Here is a 16,682-nt window from a genome sequence, read left to right on the forward strand (position 1 = left end):
AATGAGGCCGACAGGACAAGAGCTCCCTTCGTCCATTCAGCCTCTCTCCAAGGGCAGAGGCACAGCAGGCTAAGACTATTTGGGACCTAACTGCTCTGGCCTCAGCTTGCTCATAGGCAGAGGTTCCACAATGGGAAGACCATAGACTACTGTCTCACTCACTGACCAAGGAAGTGGCTCAGAGAGTTTGCCTAGGAGGAGAGGCAGTCCATAAGAGAATTCTCAAGCTTTCCCTTAATGAACTGACTTCATTTGAAACAGAGTGTAGGGGAGGTTCAAGCCTAAAGTAACTCTCAAAAATAGCTCTTTAAATTAGTAAGACAGTAAACCACAGGTCAGCTGGTTTATCGGAGAGAACTAGGGAAAGAGACAGCTTCTGGAATCAGAACAAACCTCCAAGATGGACTTTAAACAATATTCCTGCCCAAATTTAATTGGATCAGACTGCTGAGCAATTCATGCCCTAGGGCAGGGGCCCCCAGCCCCCTAAGCCATGGACGGGTTTTGGGCTGCACAGCAGGAAGTGAGCAGTGGGTGAGCGAATGGGCGTTACTCCCTGAGCCCTGCATCCTGGCAGATCAGCCACAGCATTGGATTCTCATAGGAGCACAAACCCTGTTGTGAACTGCACATGCAAGGGATCTAGGTTGCGTGCTCCTTATGAGAACCTATTGCCTGATAATCTGAGGTAAAACAGTTTCATCCCGGAACCATCCCTCCTCACCTAATCCACGGAAAAATTGTCTTCCACAAAACTGGTCCCCGGTGCCTAAAAGGTTGGGAACCACTGCCCTAGGGCACTGTCAAAAACACCAGAGCAATCAGCCTGCAATTAGTGGACCCTAATGGGAATGATGTAATACCATCTGAAGTAGATAGCTTCATAGGCAGATCAGGGAAAGAGACAGTTGTGCCAAAAAGGTTATCATTGTAGGATGACCCTGATTATGCTCGAGGCTCCACATCATGAAGAAATGTATGCCACTGAAATAGTCTAAGTTATAAAACAAATAAACTAGCAAACAACAAAAACAAGCTCTAGAGAAGGGGGAGAGGAACCAGTAACCAGAATTCCTGTATTACCTAAAATGTCTGTTTTCAAAAAAAGTAGGAGACATGCAAATAAATAAATAAATAAATAACAATAAAATGTGACCCATACACAGGAAAAATGCAAGAACACAAAGTGCCTGTGAGAGGGACCAGAAGTCAGATTTAACAAAGACTTCAAAGGAGCTATGATAAATATGTTCAAAAAACTAAATGAACCATGCTTACTGAAGTAAAGTTAGGTATGAAGACAATGTCTCATCTAGTATAGAATATCAATAAAGATAAAAATTATTTAAAAAGCAACTAAATGAAAATTCCGGAGTTGAAAAGTACAATAATCAAAATTAAAAATTAATTTATGGGGCTTATCAATAGATTTGAATTGGCAGAAGAATCAATAAATTTGAAGATGACTGAGAGAAAAAAGTTTAAAGAAATGAATAGAGCCTCAGGCGAATGTGGAGTATCTTTAAGCACATCAATACACACCCAATAGGGGAACCAGGAGAGGAGACAGGCAAGGTTCAGAAGAAAATATATGAAGAACAACCAATGGTCTAAGAACTGTGAAAGGAAAATATCTTGGGCCCCCAAAATCACTTAGGAAAACTCAAGCTGCTTAGGGCAAACCTGCTTCCCATTCTATTCAAAATTATCCCTCTGCTCATTGAGATAGATGTATATCTGATTGCCTCCTTTGGAAAGGCTAATTAGAAACTCAAAAGAATGTAACTGTTTGTGTCTCACCTATCTGTGATCTGGAAGCTCCCTCCCCACTTCAAGTCTTCTTGCCTTTGCTTCAAGTTGTCCCACCTTCCCAGACCAAACCGATGTACTTCTTACATATATTTATTGATGTGTCATGTCTCCCTAAAATGTATAAAACCGAGCTGTGCCCCGACCACCTTGGGCAAATGTTGTCAAGACCTCCTGGGGCTGTGTCACAGCACATCCTCAACCTTGGCAAAATAAGCTTTCTAAATTACCAGAGACCTGTCTCAGGTTTTCTGGGTTCACAGAACTAATCAAAAGAGGTTAGAAAGTATTTCAAAATAAACATGGAAATGCTGTCAGGCCTATGAAACCAAGCTAAGCCATCATATACTCTGTGACCTGCATATACACATCCAGATGGTGGGTTCCTGCCTTAACTGATGACATTCCACCACAAAAGAAGTGAATATGGTCTGTTCCTGCCTTAAATGATGACATTACCTTGTGAAATTCCTTCTCCTGGCTCAAAAGCTCCCCCGTTGAGCACCTTGTGACCCCCGCCACTGCCGGCCCGAGAACAACCCCCTTTGACTGTAATTTTCCTTCACCTACCCAAATCCTATAATGGCCCCACCCCATCTCCCTTCACTGACTCTCTTTTTGGACTCAGCCCGCCTGCACCTAGGTGAAATAAACAGCTTTATTGCTCACACAAAGCCTGTTTGGTGGTCTCTTCACATGGACGTGAGTGAAAAATGCAACATACCAAAACTTATGGGATGAAGCAAAAGCAGTACTAAGAGGGAATTTTATAGCAATAAATGCCTCCATTTTAAAAGATCCAAAATAATCCCAATTTCATACTTCAAGGAACTAGAGGTGAACAAACTAACCCCAAAGTAAGAAGGAAGGAAATAATTGAGATTAGAGTAGAAATAAATACAATCTATAGAATGCAATAGAATAGAAAAACAATAGAAAAAACAACAAAACAGTTGGTTTTTTGAAAATAACAAAATGGATAAACCTGTAGCTAGATTAAGAATAAAAGAGAGAAAACTCAAAATCAGAAATGAAAGAGACATTACAAGTGATGCCACAGAAATTAAAAGATTGTAAGCTACTGCTATGAACAACTATATGCCAATGAATTGGACAATGTAGAAGAAATGGATAAAATCTCAGAAATATACAACCTACCAAGACTGATTTCATGAATAAATAGAAAGTCTGAGTAGACCTATACCTAAAATAAGGAGACTGAAGCAGTAATCAAAAACCTCCCAATAAAACAAGGCCCAGGCCAGGCGTGGTGACACATGCCTGTAGTCCCAGCTACCTGGGAGGCTGAGGAAGGAGGATTGCTTGAATTTGGTAGTTTGAGCCCTCAGTGAGCTATGATCTCACCACTGCACTCTAGCTTGGACAACAGTGAGATTCTCTCTAAAACAACAGACAACAAACAAAAATCATATGTTGAAACACAGGTGATGGTATTGGGAGGTGGGACCATTAGGAGGTGATTATGCAGGCAGGTCCCTCGTAATTGGGATTAGTGCTCTTATAAAAGAGACCCCAGAGACCTTTGCTTCCTCTGCCATGTGAGGACATAGCAAGAGGTTGGCAGTATGCAATTCAGAAGGGGCCATCATTAGAACCTGATCATGCTTGCACCCTAATCTTGGACTTCCAGCCTCAAGAACTGTGAGAAATAAAGATACTTATTGAGCAGAGGAGGTCAAGGATGCAGTGAGCTATGATGTACACTGTACATCATATGGCACCACTGTACTCTAGCTTGGGCAACAGAGCAAGACCCCATTTAAAAAAAGATGGGATAAGTTTTTTCTCCAAGAAGACACATAAATGGTCAACAGGTATTAATATATGAAAAGATGTTCAACATCATCAGGAAAACGCAAATGAAAACCACAAAGAGGTATCGCTACACACATTAGAATAGCTATTATTTTTTAAAAGCCTGAAAAATAACAAGTGTTGATGATGTGTTGGTAGAAATGTAAAATGGTGCGGTCATGCAAAACAATATACAGGTTTCTTTAAAAATTAAAAATAGAACCATCATATGATTCAGTAATCCCACTTTTGGGTAATTATCCAAAAGAATTTATTTCAGAATCTTTTCTTCTTTTTTTCTTTTTGAGATGAAGTCTTGCTCTGTCACCAGGCTGGAGGGCAGTGACACGATCTTGGCTCACTGCAACCTCCACCTCCTGGGTTCAAGCAATTCTCCTGCCTCAGCCTCCTGAGTAGCTTGGATTACAGGCACATGCCACCATGCCCAGCTAATTTTTACATTTTTAGTAGAGACAGGGTTTCACCATGTTGGCCAGGATGGTCTTGATCGCTTGACCTCATGATCCACACACCTTGGCCTCTCAAAGTGTTGGGATTACAGGCATGAGCCACCGCACCCGGCCAATATCAGAACCTTGAAGATAGGTCTGCACTCCCATGTTCACTGCAGCATTATTCACAATAGCCAAGAGGTGGAAACAACCTAGATGTCCATCAACAGATGGATGTGTAAAGAAAATCTGGTATATCCATACAATGAAATATTCAGCCATAAAATATTGTAGAAGAAAATCCTGTCAAATGCAACTACATAAATGAACTCTGAGGACATTATGCTAAGTGAAATAAGACAGTCATAGAAGGATGAATACTGCATAGTTCCACTTTTATGAGGTATCTAAAATAGTCAAACTGATAGAAACAAAAAGCGCAATGGTGGTTGCTAGGGGTTGGGGAGAGGGAGAAATGGGGAGTTGCTATTCAGTGGGTACAGGGTTTCAGTCATGCAAGGTTTTGAGAAAGTGCTAGAGACCTGCTGTACAGCATTTTGCTATTGTATTGTACACTTAAAAATGTCTAAGAATGTAGACTGATCCTCATGTTATATATTTTTACCACTGTTTAAGAAATACTTGAATAATGGTGGAAAACTTCTGATATTTCCAGGAAAACATTAAATTGCACATCCAAGAGGCCCAAAGAACTCCAAGTAGTATAAACACAAAGATACCAACACTCAGAAACATCATGGTAAAAACGTTAAATGTTAATGACAAAGAGAAAATCTTGAAAGCAAGAGAAAAACAACTTATCATGTACAAGGGTACCCCAATAAGATAAACAACAAACTTCTCATCAGAACTAATGGAGGTCAGAAGACAGTGGATAACATATTCAAAGTTCTGAAAGAAAAAGACTCTCAACTAAGAATTTTCTATCCTGGCCGGATATAGTGGCTCATGCCTATAATCCCAGCAATTTGGGAGGCCGAAGTGGATGGATCACCTGAGGTCAGGAGTTCGAGACCAGCCTGGCCAACATGGTGAAAACCCAGCTCTATTAAAAAAAAAAAAGCTGGGTATGGTGGTGTGTGCCTGTAATCCCAGCTACTCAGGAGGCTGAGGCAGGAGAATCACTTGAACCCAGGAGGCGGAGGCTGCAGTGAGCTGTGATCGTGCCACTGTACTCCAGCCTGGGCAACAGAGCGAGACTGTCTCTAAAAAAGAAGAAGAAAAAAAAGAAGTTTCTATCCAGCAAATTATCTTTCAAAAGTGAAGATGAAATAAAAACATTACCAGATAAATAGAAACATAATTTATTTCTACTAGACCCACTTTACAAAATATACCAAGAAAATTCTTCAGGTTGAAAGCAAGTAAACCCAGATAGAAATGAGAACCCACCTAAAACAAAAAGAACAAAGATAAAGGTAATTCTTTAATTATATAAGACAGTATAAATGTATGTTTTTCATCTTTCTTAATTTAAAAAGCAATTTTATAAATCAATTTTATACAATTATATTGTTTAGGCTTTAAGATGTAAAAATGTATTATATATGACAACAGCACAAAGGAGGTGGATGAGAGCAGAGCTGTACTGTACAAAGGAAATGACAGCATATGGTAACCTGAATGTACAGGAACATATGAAGAAAACTATAAATGGTAAATAAGAAAGTAAACATTAAAAACTTTACCAATATATACTTGCTCTTATTTCTTTTCTGTTTCCACTATTAACAGAAAATTATGTAAAGTAAAAATTATAAAAATGTACTGGTGGGTTTATAACAAATATATAATTGTAAAACAATAGTATATAAAGGAGGAAGATTAAATAGAGCTATATATGAGTAACAATTCTCTATCTCATTGAATTTTGTTAGTATAAGTCAGAAGTAAATTCTGATAAAATGTATGTGGTAAGCTCTAAGTAGTAATTAAGAGAATAACTTTCAAAAAGTGAAAATATCAGTAAAGAAATTAAAATGTTATAATAGAAAAATTGTACTCAATGCAGCTGGGCATGGTGGTTCACATCTATAATCCCAGTCACTTGGGAGGCTGAGGCAGGAAGATCACTTGAGGCCAGGAGTTTGAGACCAGCCTAGGCAACATAAAAGCAAGACCCAGTTTCTAAAAATAAAATTAAAAAAAAAAAAAGGCACCTGTAGTCCCAGCTATTTGGGAGGCTGAGGCAGGAGAATGGCGTGAACCTGGGAGGTGGAGCTTGCAGTGAGCCCAGATAGTGCCACTGCAGTCCAGCCTGGGCGAGGGAACAAGACTCTGTCTCAAAAAAAAAAAAAAAGCAAAACAAAACAAAAAAACACACACTTAGCCAGGCATGGTGGCACACACCTGTAGTCCCAGCTACTTGAGGCGGAGGAGGAAGGATCCCTTCAGCCCAGGAGTTCAAGGCTACAGAGAGCCATGATCAGGCCACTGCACTACAGCCTGGGAAACAGGGCAAGACCTGACTCTAAAAATAAAAATAAAACAAAATCTCAGTGCAAAAGAAAAAAATTAAGGAGGAATGGAAGAACAGAAAAGACACAAGATATACAAAATACAAAGAGCACAATGGCAGATGTAAAACCAACTACACAAAAAATAACAATAAATATGACTAAACAATTCAAAGAAAAGGCAGAAAGAAAAAAGGAAAAAAAGGCAGTCACAGTGGATTAAAAAACAATATCCAACTATATGCTGTCTATAGGAAATACACTTTAGATTCAAAGACATAAACAGATTGGAAGTAAAAGAATGGAAAAAGATACACAGATGCTCCTCGATTTACAATGGGGTTATGTCCTGAAAAACCCATTGTACGTTGAAAATACAGAAGTTGATATGGTTTGGATCTATGTCCCCACCCAAATCTCATGCGGAAATGCAATCCCCAATGCTGGAGGTAGGGCCTGGTAGGAAGTGATTGGATCATGGGGGCAGTTTCTCATGAATGGCTTAGCACCATTCCCCTGCTGCTGTTCTTGTGATAGAGTTCTTGTGAGATCTGGTTGTTTAAAAGTGTGTGGCACTTCCTCCCTGTATCTCTTCCTTCTGCTCCAGCCATGTAAGATGTGCCTGCTTCCCCTTCACCTTCTGCTATGATTGTAAGTTTCCTGAAGCCTCCCTAGAAGCAGAAGCTGGTATGCTTCCCGTACAGCCTGCAGAACTGTGAGCCAATTAAACCCTTTTTCCTTACAATTACCCAGTATCAGGTATTTCTTTATAGTAGTGTTAGAATGGACTAATAAGTCAAAAATGCATTTAATACATCTAACCTATCAAACATAGCTTAGCCTAGTCTACCTTAAACATGCTCAGAACACTTACATTAGCCTACAGTTGGGCAAATTAATCTAATACAAAGCCTATTTTATAGTAAAGTGTTGAATATCATGCAATTTACTGACTACTGTACTGAAAGTGAAAAACAGAATGATTTTGCACCATTGTGAAGTTGAAAAATCATAAATCAAATAAGACACCCTGTGTTATGCAAATAGCAACCATAAGAATGCTGGAGTGGTTATACTAATAACAACAAAATAGACTTTAAAACGTAACATGCTATCAGAGATAAAGACAGACATTTTATAATGATAAAAAGGTCAACTTGTAAGTTATAACACTTGTAAATATATACACAGCTAACAACAGAGCTTCAAAGTACGTGCAATGAAAGGTTGAAAGAATTGGGGGTAAATACATAGTTAACAACAGTTGTCAGAGGCTTCAAACCCCACTTTCAATTTGGATAGAACATCTAACCAGAAGATCAACAAGGAAATACAGTTGGCCCTCTGTATCTAGGTGATTTAGTTTCGCTCTGTGTCCCCCCCCCAAATATCTTCTCAAATTGTAATCCCAACATGTTGAGGGAGGGACCTGGTGAGAGGTGATTGGATCATGGGGGTGGTTTCCCCATGCTGTTCTCATAATAGTGAGTTCTCACGAGACCTGACCTGATGCTTTAAAAGTGCTTGGCAGTTGACCCTCTCCCACAAATGCTGCTGTTATGTAAGACATGCCTTTCTTCCCCTTCACTTTCTGCCATGATTGTTAAGTTTCCTGAGGCCTCCCCAGCTATGTGGAACCGTGAGTCAATTAAACCTCTTTCCTTTGTAAATTACCCAGTCTCAGGTAGTTCTTCATAGCAGTGTAAAAACAGACTAATACACTAGGGATTCTGCATCAATGGATTCAAGTGACCACAGATACAAAAAAATTTGGAAATTAAACAAAAAGCATGGTTGCATCTATACTGAACATATACAGATTTGTCATTATTCCCTAGACAATACAGTATAACAACTATTTACATAGCATTTACATTGTATTAAAGTATATAGGAGGAGGATATACATAGGTTATATGAAAATATTACACCATTTTATATAAGGGACTTGAGCATCTGTGGAGTTTGGTATTTGAAGGGGTTCCCGGAACCAATCCCCCATGGATACTGAGGGACAAGAGTAGAAGATTTAGAACACTATATACAAACTAGACTTAACAAACATATAAGTTGTTAGAGAATACTCCACCCAACAACAGCAGAATACACATTTTTCTCAAGCACACATGGAATATATTCCAGGATAGATCACAGGCTAGGCCATAAAACAAGCCTTGATAAGTTTAAAAAGACTGAAATTGTACAAGTTTCCTTGTCATTATGTTTTCTAAACATAATGGAATGAAACTGAAACTAATAACAGAAAATAATTTGCTAAATTCACAAATATGTAAAAATTAAGCAACACAGTACTAAATAACCAATGGGTCAAACAAGAAATACCAAGCAAAATTAGAAAATACTTTGAGATGAATGAAAAGGAAGACACAACATATCAAAACCTGTGGGATGCAGCTAAATCAGTGCTTACAGGGAAATTTGTAGCTGTCGATGCCTACATTATTTAAAGTTAAAAAATTTTTTTCTAAATTTTTTAGAAATTTCACTTTCAGTTCTGGGACAAATGTGCAGAACCTGCAGGTTTGTTACATAGGTATACATGTGCCATGGTGATCTGCTACCTATCAACCTGTCATCTAGGTTTTTAGCCCACATGCATTAGGTATTTGTTCTAATGCTTTCCCTTCCCTTGTCCCTCACAACCTGACAGGCCCCGGTGTGTGATGTTCCCCTCCCTGTGTTGATGTGTTCTCACTGTTCAGCTCCCACTAATGAGTGAGAACATATGGTTTTTGGTTTTCTGTTCCTGTGTTAGTTTGCTGAGGATGATGGCTTCTAGCTTTATCCACGTCCCTGCAAAGGACATGAACTCATTCTTTTTTATGGCTGCATAGTATTCCATGGTGTATATATGCCACATTTTCTTCATCCAATCTATCCGTGATGGGCATTTTGGTTGGTTCCAAGTCTTTACTATTGTAAATAGTGTTGCAAGAAATGTATGTGTGCATTTATCTTTATAGTAGAATGATTTACAATCCTTTGGGTATATACCCAGTAATGAAATTGCTGGGTCAACTGGTATTTCTGGTTCTAGATCCTTGAGAAATCACCACACTGTCTTCCACAATGACTGAACTTATTCACACTGCCACCAACAGTGTAAAAGCATTCCTATTTCTCAACGGCCTCGCCAGCATCTGTTGTTCTCTTTTTTTTTTTTTTTGAGACGGAGTCTTGCTCTGTTGCCCAGGCTGGAGTGCAGTGGCACAATCTTGGCTCACGCCCAGCTAATTTTTTTGTATTTTTAGTAGAGGCGGGGTTTCACCGTGTTAGCCAGGATGTTCTCAATCTCCTGACCTTGTGATCTGCCTGTCTCAGCCTCCCAAAGCACTGGGATTACAGGTGTGAACCACCATGCCTGGCCGACAATGGGGTTTTCTAAATATACAATCATGTAATCCACAAATAGACACAATTTGACTGCCTCTCTTCCTATTTGAATATTCTTTATTTCTTTCTCTTGCCTGATTGCCCTGGCCAGAACTTCCAATACTACATTGAATAGGAGTGGTGAGAGGGTATCCTTGTCTTGTGCTGGTTTTCAAAGGGAATGTTTCCAGATTCTGCCTATTCAGTATGATATTGGCTATGGGTTTTTCATAAATAGCTCTTATTATTTTGAGACATGTTCCATCAATATCTAGTTGATTGAGAGTTTTTAACACGAAGCGATGTTGAATTTTATCGAAGGCCTTTTCTGCATCTATTGAGATAATCATGCGGTTTTTGTCACAGGTTCTGTTTATGTGATGGGTTACATTTATTGATTTGCATATGTTGAATCAGCCTTGCCTCCCAGGGATGATGCTGACTTGATCGTGATGAATAAGCTTTTTGATATGCTGCTGGATTCAGTTTGCCAGTATTTTATTGAGCATTTTCACATCGATGATCATCAAGGATATTGACCTGAAATTTTCTTTTTTTTGTGTGTGTGTCTCTGTCAGGTTTTGGTATCAGGATGATGCTGGAGTCATAAAATGAGTTAGGGAGGAGTCCCTCTTTTTCTATTGTTTGGAATAGTTTCAGAAGGAATGGTACCAGCTCCTTTTTATACCTCTGGTAGAATTTTGCTGTGAATCCATCTGCTCCTGGGCTTTTTTTGGTTGGTAGGCTATGAATTACTGCCTCAATTTCAGAACTTGTTATTGGTCTATTCAGGGATTTGACATCTTCCTGGTTTAGTCTTGGGAGGGTTTATGTGTCCAGGAATTTATCCATTTCTTCTAGATTTTCTAATTTGTGTAGAGGTGTTTATAGTATTCTCTGAGGTGTGTTTTTGCAGTGGCTGGTACCAGATTTTCATTTCCATATTTAGTGCTTCCTTCAGGAGCTCTTGTAAGGCAGGCCTGCTACTGACAAAATCCCTCATCATTTGCTTGTCTGGAAAGGGTTTTACTTCTCTTTCACTTATGAAACTTAGTTTGGCTGGATATGAAATTTTGCATTGAAAATTCTTTTTTTTTTTTTTGGAGATGGAGTTTTGCTCTTATTGCCCAGCCTGGAGTGCAATGGCGCAATCTCAGCTCACTGCAACCTGTGCCTCCCAGGCATGTGCTACCATGCCTGGCTAATTTTTGTATTTTTAAGTAGATACAGGGTTCCTCCATGTTGGTCAGTCTGGTCTCGAACTCCTGACCTCAGGTAACCTGCTCACCTCAGCCTCCCAAAGTGCTGGGATTACAGGTGTGAGCCACCACACCCAGCCCAACTCTTTTCTTTAAGAATGTTGAATATCGGCCCCCATTCTTATCTGGCTTATAGGGTTTCTGCAGAGAGATCAACTGTTAGTCTAATGGGCTTACCTTTGTAGGTGACCTGACCTTTCTCTCTGGCTGCCCTTAGCATTTTTTCCTTCATTTCAATCTTGGAGATTCTGATGATTATGTATTTTGGGTTTGATCTTCTTATGGAGTATCTTAGTGGTGTTCTGTGTATTTCCTGAATTTGAATGTTGGCATATCTTGCTAGGTTGGGGAAGCTCTCCTGGATAATATCCTGAAGTGCGTTTTCCAACTTGGTTGCATTTTTCCCATTGCTTTCAGATACACCAATCAATCGTAGGTTTGGTCTTTTCACATAGACCCATATTTCTTGGAGGCTTTGTTCATTCCTTTTCATTCTTTTCTCTCTAATCTTGTCTTCATGCCTTATTTCAGCAAGATGATCTTCAATCTCTGATATCTTTTCTTCCACTTGATCAATTCAGCTATTGATACTTGTATATGCTTCACGAAGTTCTTGTGTTGTGTTTTTCAGCTCCATCAGGTCATTTATGTTCCTCTCTAAACTGGTTAGTTAGCAGTTCCAGTAACCTTTTATCAAGTTTCTTAGCTTCCTTACTGGGTTAGAACATGGTTTTTTTTTTAGCTCAGAGGAGTTTGTTATTACCCACCTTCTGAAGCCTACTTCTGTCAATTCATCAATGTCATTCTCCATCCAGTTTGGTGCCCTTGCTGGAGAGGAGTTGTGATCATGTGGAAGAGAAGAGGCATTCCGGATTTTGGAATTTTCAGTGTTTTTGCACTGGTTTTTCTTCATCTTCGTGGATTTATCTACCTTTGATCTTTGAGGCTGATGACCTTTGGATGGGGTTTTTGTGTGTGTGTGGGGGGGGGGATCTTTTTTGTTGATGTTGTTATTGTTGCTTTGTGTTTGTTAGTTTTTCTTTTAACAGTCAGACCCCTCTTCTGCAGGTCTGCTGCAGTTTGATGGAGGTCCAAACCAGACCCTGTTGACTTGGTTATCACCAGTGGAGGCTGCAGAACAGCAAAGATTGCTGCCTGCTCCTTCCTCTAGAAGCTTCATCCCAGAGGGGCACTGACCTGACGCCATCTGGAGCTCTCCTGTATGAGGTATCTCTTGACCCGTTAAGAGGTGTCTCCCAGTCAGGAGGCATGGGGTTCAAGGACCCACTTGGGGAGGCAGTCTGTCCCTCAGCAGAACTGGTGTGCTGTGCTGGGAGAATTCCCTTTGTCAGGATCAGCTGCTCTTTTCACAGCCAGGCAGGAAAGATTAAGTCCGCTGAAGCTGCGCCCACAGCTGCCTCTCCCTCCAGGTGCTCTGTCCCAGGGAGGTGAGAGTTTTATCTGTAAGCTCCTGACTGGGGCTGCTGTATTTCCTTTAGAGATGCCCTGCCCAGTGAGGAGAAATCTAGAGAAGCAGTTTGGTCACAGCTGCTTTGCCGCACTGTGGTGTTCTGCCCAGTCCAAACCTCCTGGTCTCCTTAGCACTGTCAGGGGAAAACCACCTACTAAAGCCTCAGTAATGTCAGAAGGTGCTCCTTCCCTCTCCAAGCTCGAATGTCCCAGGTTGACTCCAGATTGCTGTGCTGGCAGTGAGAATTTCAAGCAATGGTTCTTAGCTTGCTGGGATCCATGGGAGTGGGACTCACTGAGTGAGACCACTTGGCTCCCTGGCTTCAACCCCCTTTCCAGGGGAGCAAATAGTTCTGTCTCACTGGGATTCCAGGTGCCACTGGGGTATGAAAAAAACTCCTGCACCTAGCTCAGTGCCTGCCTAAACAGCCGCCCAGTTTTGTGATTGAAACCCAGGACCCTGGTGGTGTAGGCTCATGAGGGAATCTCCTGATCTGCAGGTTGTAAAAACCATGGGAAAAGTGTAGTACCCAGGCCGGGTAGCACAGTCCCTCATGGCTTCCCTTAGCTGGGGGAGGGAGGTCCCCCAGCTCCTTGCACTTCCTGGGTGAAGCGATGGTCCTCCCTGCTTCTGCTCCCTCTCCATGGGTTGCACCCGCTACCTAACCAGTCCCAGTGAAATGAACTGGGTACCTCAGTTGGAAATGCAGAAATCACCCATCTTCTGTGTTGGTCTCAATGGGAGCTGCAGACGGGAGCTGTTTTTATTTGGCCATCTTGGCCCCTTCCTCAATGCCTACATTTTTTTTTAAAGTGAGTAAATCAACAACCTAATCTTCTACCTTAAAACACTGGGGAAAACGAACAAACAAACAAAAAAACAAAACTAAACCCAAATCAAGCAGAAGGTAGAAAATAAGGAATATAACAGAAACTAATGAACTAGAGAATAGAAAAAAGGCTTAATACCAATTCTTCACAAACTCCTCCAAAAAAAACAAAAGAGAACACTTCCCAATTCATTCAATGAAAACAGTATTACTCTGACACCAAAAACAGGCAATAAAACAACGGATCAGCATCTCAAATGAATACAGACACAAAATTCCCCAACAAAATACTAGCAAATCAAATTCCACAATATATATATATAAATTATACACCATTACTGAGTGGGATTTATCCCAGAAATGCAAGGTTTGTTTAGCGTCCAAAAATCAATTAATACATCATATCCATAGAATAAAGGAAAAAATCAAGAAAGGAAAATAAAGACATTTTCAGACAAACAAAAGCTCACAGAATAATGCTAACTTAAGTACAAGAAATACTAGAGGGAAATATTCAAACTGAAAATAATGATCTTAGACAAAAACACAAAACTGCAGAAAGGAATGAAAAACACTAGAAAGGGTAACTCTAAATGTATATTTACCATCAAAAATAGCAACAGAATAAACTCTCTGGTGAGGTTTCAAAGTAGCTAGTACAAAATAAGTGACAACAATAATGAAAGGCAGGAGAGGGACAAAAGGAAACGTAAGGATCTTGCATTTTTCAAGAAGTGGTAAAAATATTAAGGTATACCACAGTAAGTCAAAGAGACATATTTAATCATTAGAGTCATCACTTAAAAAAGAATGTACAACTAAAAAGCTAATGGAGAAGAAACATAAAATTACATAAAGTTTGGTTTATTCAAAAGAATATAAAAGGCCGGGTGCAGTGCTTCACGCCTGCAATCCCAGCACTTCGGGAGGTCGAGGTGGGCAGATCACGAAGTCAGGAGATCGAGACCATCCTGGCTAACACGGTGAAACCGCGTCTCTACTAAAAATACAAAAAATTAGCCAGGCGTGGTGGTGGGCGCCTGCAGTCCCCGCTACTCAGGAGACTGAGGCAGGAGAATGGCGTGAACCCGGGAGGCAGAGCTTGCAGTGAGCCGAGATCGTGCCACTGCACTCCAGCCTAGGTGACAGGGTGAGACTCCGTCTCAAAAAATAAAAAAACGTATACATATAATTTATAGTGACAGAAAGGAGATCAGTAATTGCTTCAGGATAGAAGTAGGAAGGGGTGAGAAAGGTGGGAAGGAGTGAAAGATGATGAAGGAGGAGAAAACTTTTGGGGGTGATGGATATGTCTGCCCTAGATTGTAGCAATGGTTTCACGTGTATACATATATCAAAAGATATAAAATCATATATTTTAAATACTTGTTAACATATTATATGTTAATGACACCTGAATAAGCTGGTTCTTTAAAGAAAATAAATAAGTGTATGGGGCTGAGACCAATCTGCCAGGGACCCAACGCTGTTCTGTCCCTGGCTGGCTGTGTGATCAGTTTCCTGGGCACCAATTGTGCAGAGATATTGGCGAATTCCATAAATTCATTGTGACAGCACAGTGCCAGGCCTGCATCAAGCACAAATGACCAATGTTAGCTGTGTGGTAGTGCAGAGCCCTAGGACTCTGCTCTGCTTACTGTTTACATGCCCAGGTCCCCCACTACACAGGAAGAGACGCTTTCTAGCTCATCTGTTTCCCTAAGACCCAGAATCAGCCTGGGATGCTCTAAGTGAATAACAGCAGGAATGAGAGACTTGGAAGAGAACGTCTCTCTAAGTGGTGTCTCCAAGCAGCCAAAACAGAGCTGGCCAACAAACCCTGTGGGATAGTGTGAAATATATATTTGGTCTTCATCTCCATGACCTGGCATACAACTCCTAAAATCCTTGTAATCTCCAAAGTGCTGTCTTTCCGTAGGCTTATGTTGACTGACAGCTTTAGGATGAAGCTGGTCACTGGAAAGGCTAAGTCATGGTTACATGATTGGGATTCTCAGCCCCAACGCCCCAAACTCAGAGAGGGGAAAGGAGCTAAAGGTTAAGTTTATCACCAATGGCCAATGGTTTAATCAATCATACCTACATAATAAAGCCTCTATAAAAACCTAAAAGGGCAGGGTTCAGAGAGCTGCTGGATAGCTAAGTGGATAGGATCCTAGAGGGTGATGCACCCAGGGAGGGCATGAAAACTCCACATCCCTTCCCGCATACCTCTGCCTACAAATTTCTTCATCTTTATCCTCTATAATAAATTGGTAAATCTTTTTTTTTCTTTTCTGAGACAGGGTCTCACTCTGCCACCCAGGCTGGAGTGCAGTGGCATGATCTCAGCTCACTGCAACTTCTGCCTCCTGGGTTCAAGTGATTCTCATGCCTCATCTTCCCAAGTAACTGGGACTACAGATGCACACCACCATGCCTGGCTAATTTTTGTATTTTTTGTAGAGACGGGGTTTCACTATATTGGCCAGGTTGGTCTCGAACTCCTGACCTCAAGTGATCTGCCCACCTCAGCCTCACAAATTGCTGGGATTACAGGCATGAGCCACTGCACCCAGCCTAAACTGGTAAATCTGAGTTTTTCCCTGAGTTCTGTGAGCTGCTCCAGCAAATTAATAGAACCCAAAGTGAGGGTCATGGGAACCCCAACTTGAATCCTGTTTGTCTCAAGTTTGGAAACCCCGAACTTACAACTAGTGCCTTGAGGGGAGAGTCTCAGAGACTGAGCCTGTGGGATCTGAGGCTATCTCCAAGAGACCACAAGAATTGAATTGAATTAGAGCTGCTTGGAGCATGGGAAAAACCCTCCATACATTTGGTCACGAAGTTTTTGTTGATTGTTGCTGTGGTGTCAGAGCAGAGGAAAAATGTAATTAGCATTTTTCCCAAACAGCCTAAGGAGTGGATGACATAGAAGTGAAGGGACTGGGAGCCAGCTGCCAGGGAAAGACACTTGAGCTATTTTTTGTGGCTGAAAGAGCATTTTCTAGGGTAAATAAAACACAAAACTACTTATGGACAGATAACAGGGGCAAATAACAGCAAGAAAAGAGGACAAGATAGAAAAAGGAGGAGGAAAGCAAAGGCCTGAGGGTAACAAGAGATTTGTCTGGAGCTTGTAGAGAAGGGATTCGTGAGTGAAGCTGCAGCACCTACC

General features: G+C 40.8%; 1 protein-coding gene across 2 annotated transcripts in view; it reads right to left on the reverse strand.

Moving 5' to 3' along the window:
* Positions 1–16,682, reverse strand: part of ZNF16 (zinc finger protein 16) — a 75,388-nt gene that overhangs the window by 49,626 nt on the left and 9,080 nt on the right. The window contains exon 3 of one of the 2 annotated variants that reach the window (XM_032760879.2): positions 5,421–5,489. The exons of the other annotated variant lie outside the window; for it this stretch is intronic. The gene's annotated coding sequence lies outside the window, so the exon portion shown is untranslated. The remainder of the gene's footprint in view (positions 1–5,420; positions 5,490–16,682) is intronic. 2 annotated transcript variants of the gene reach the window in all.

Source organism: Hylobates moloch, unplaced genomic scaffold (assembly GCF_009828535.3).
Source record: "Hylobates moloch isolate HMO894 unplaced genomic scaffold, HMol_V3 SCAFFOLD_9, whole genome shotgun sequence".
Classification (NCBI taxonomy): domain Eukaryota; kingdom Metazoa; phylum Chordata; class Mammalia; order Primates; family Hylobatidae; genus Hylobates; species Hylobates moloch.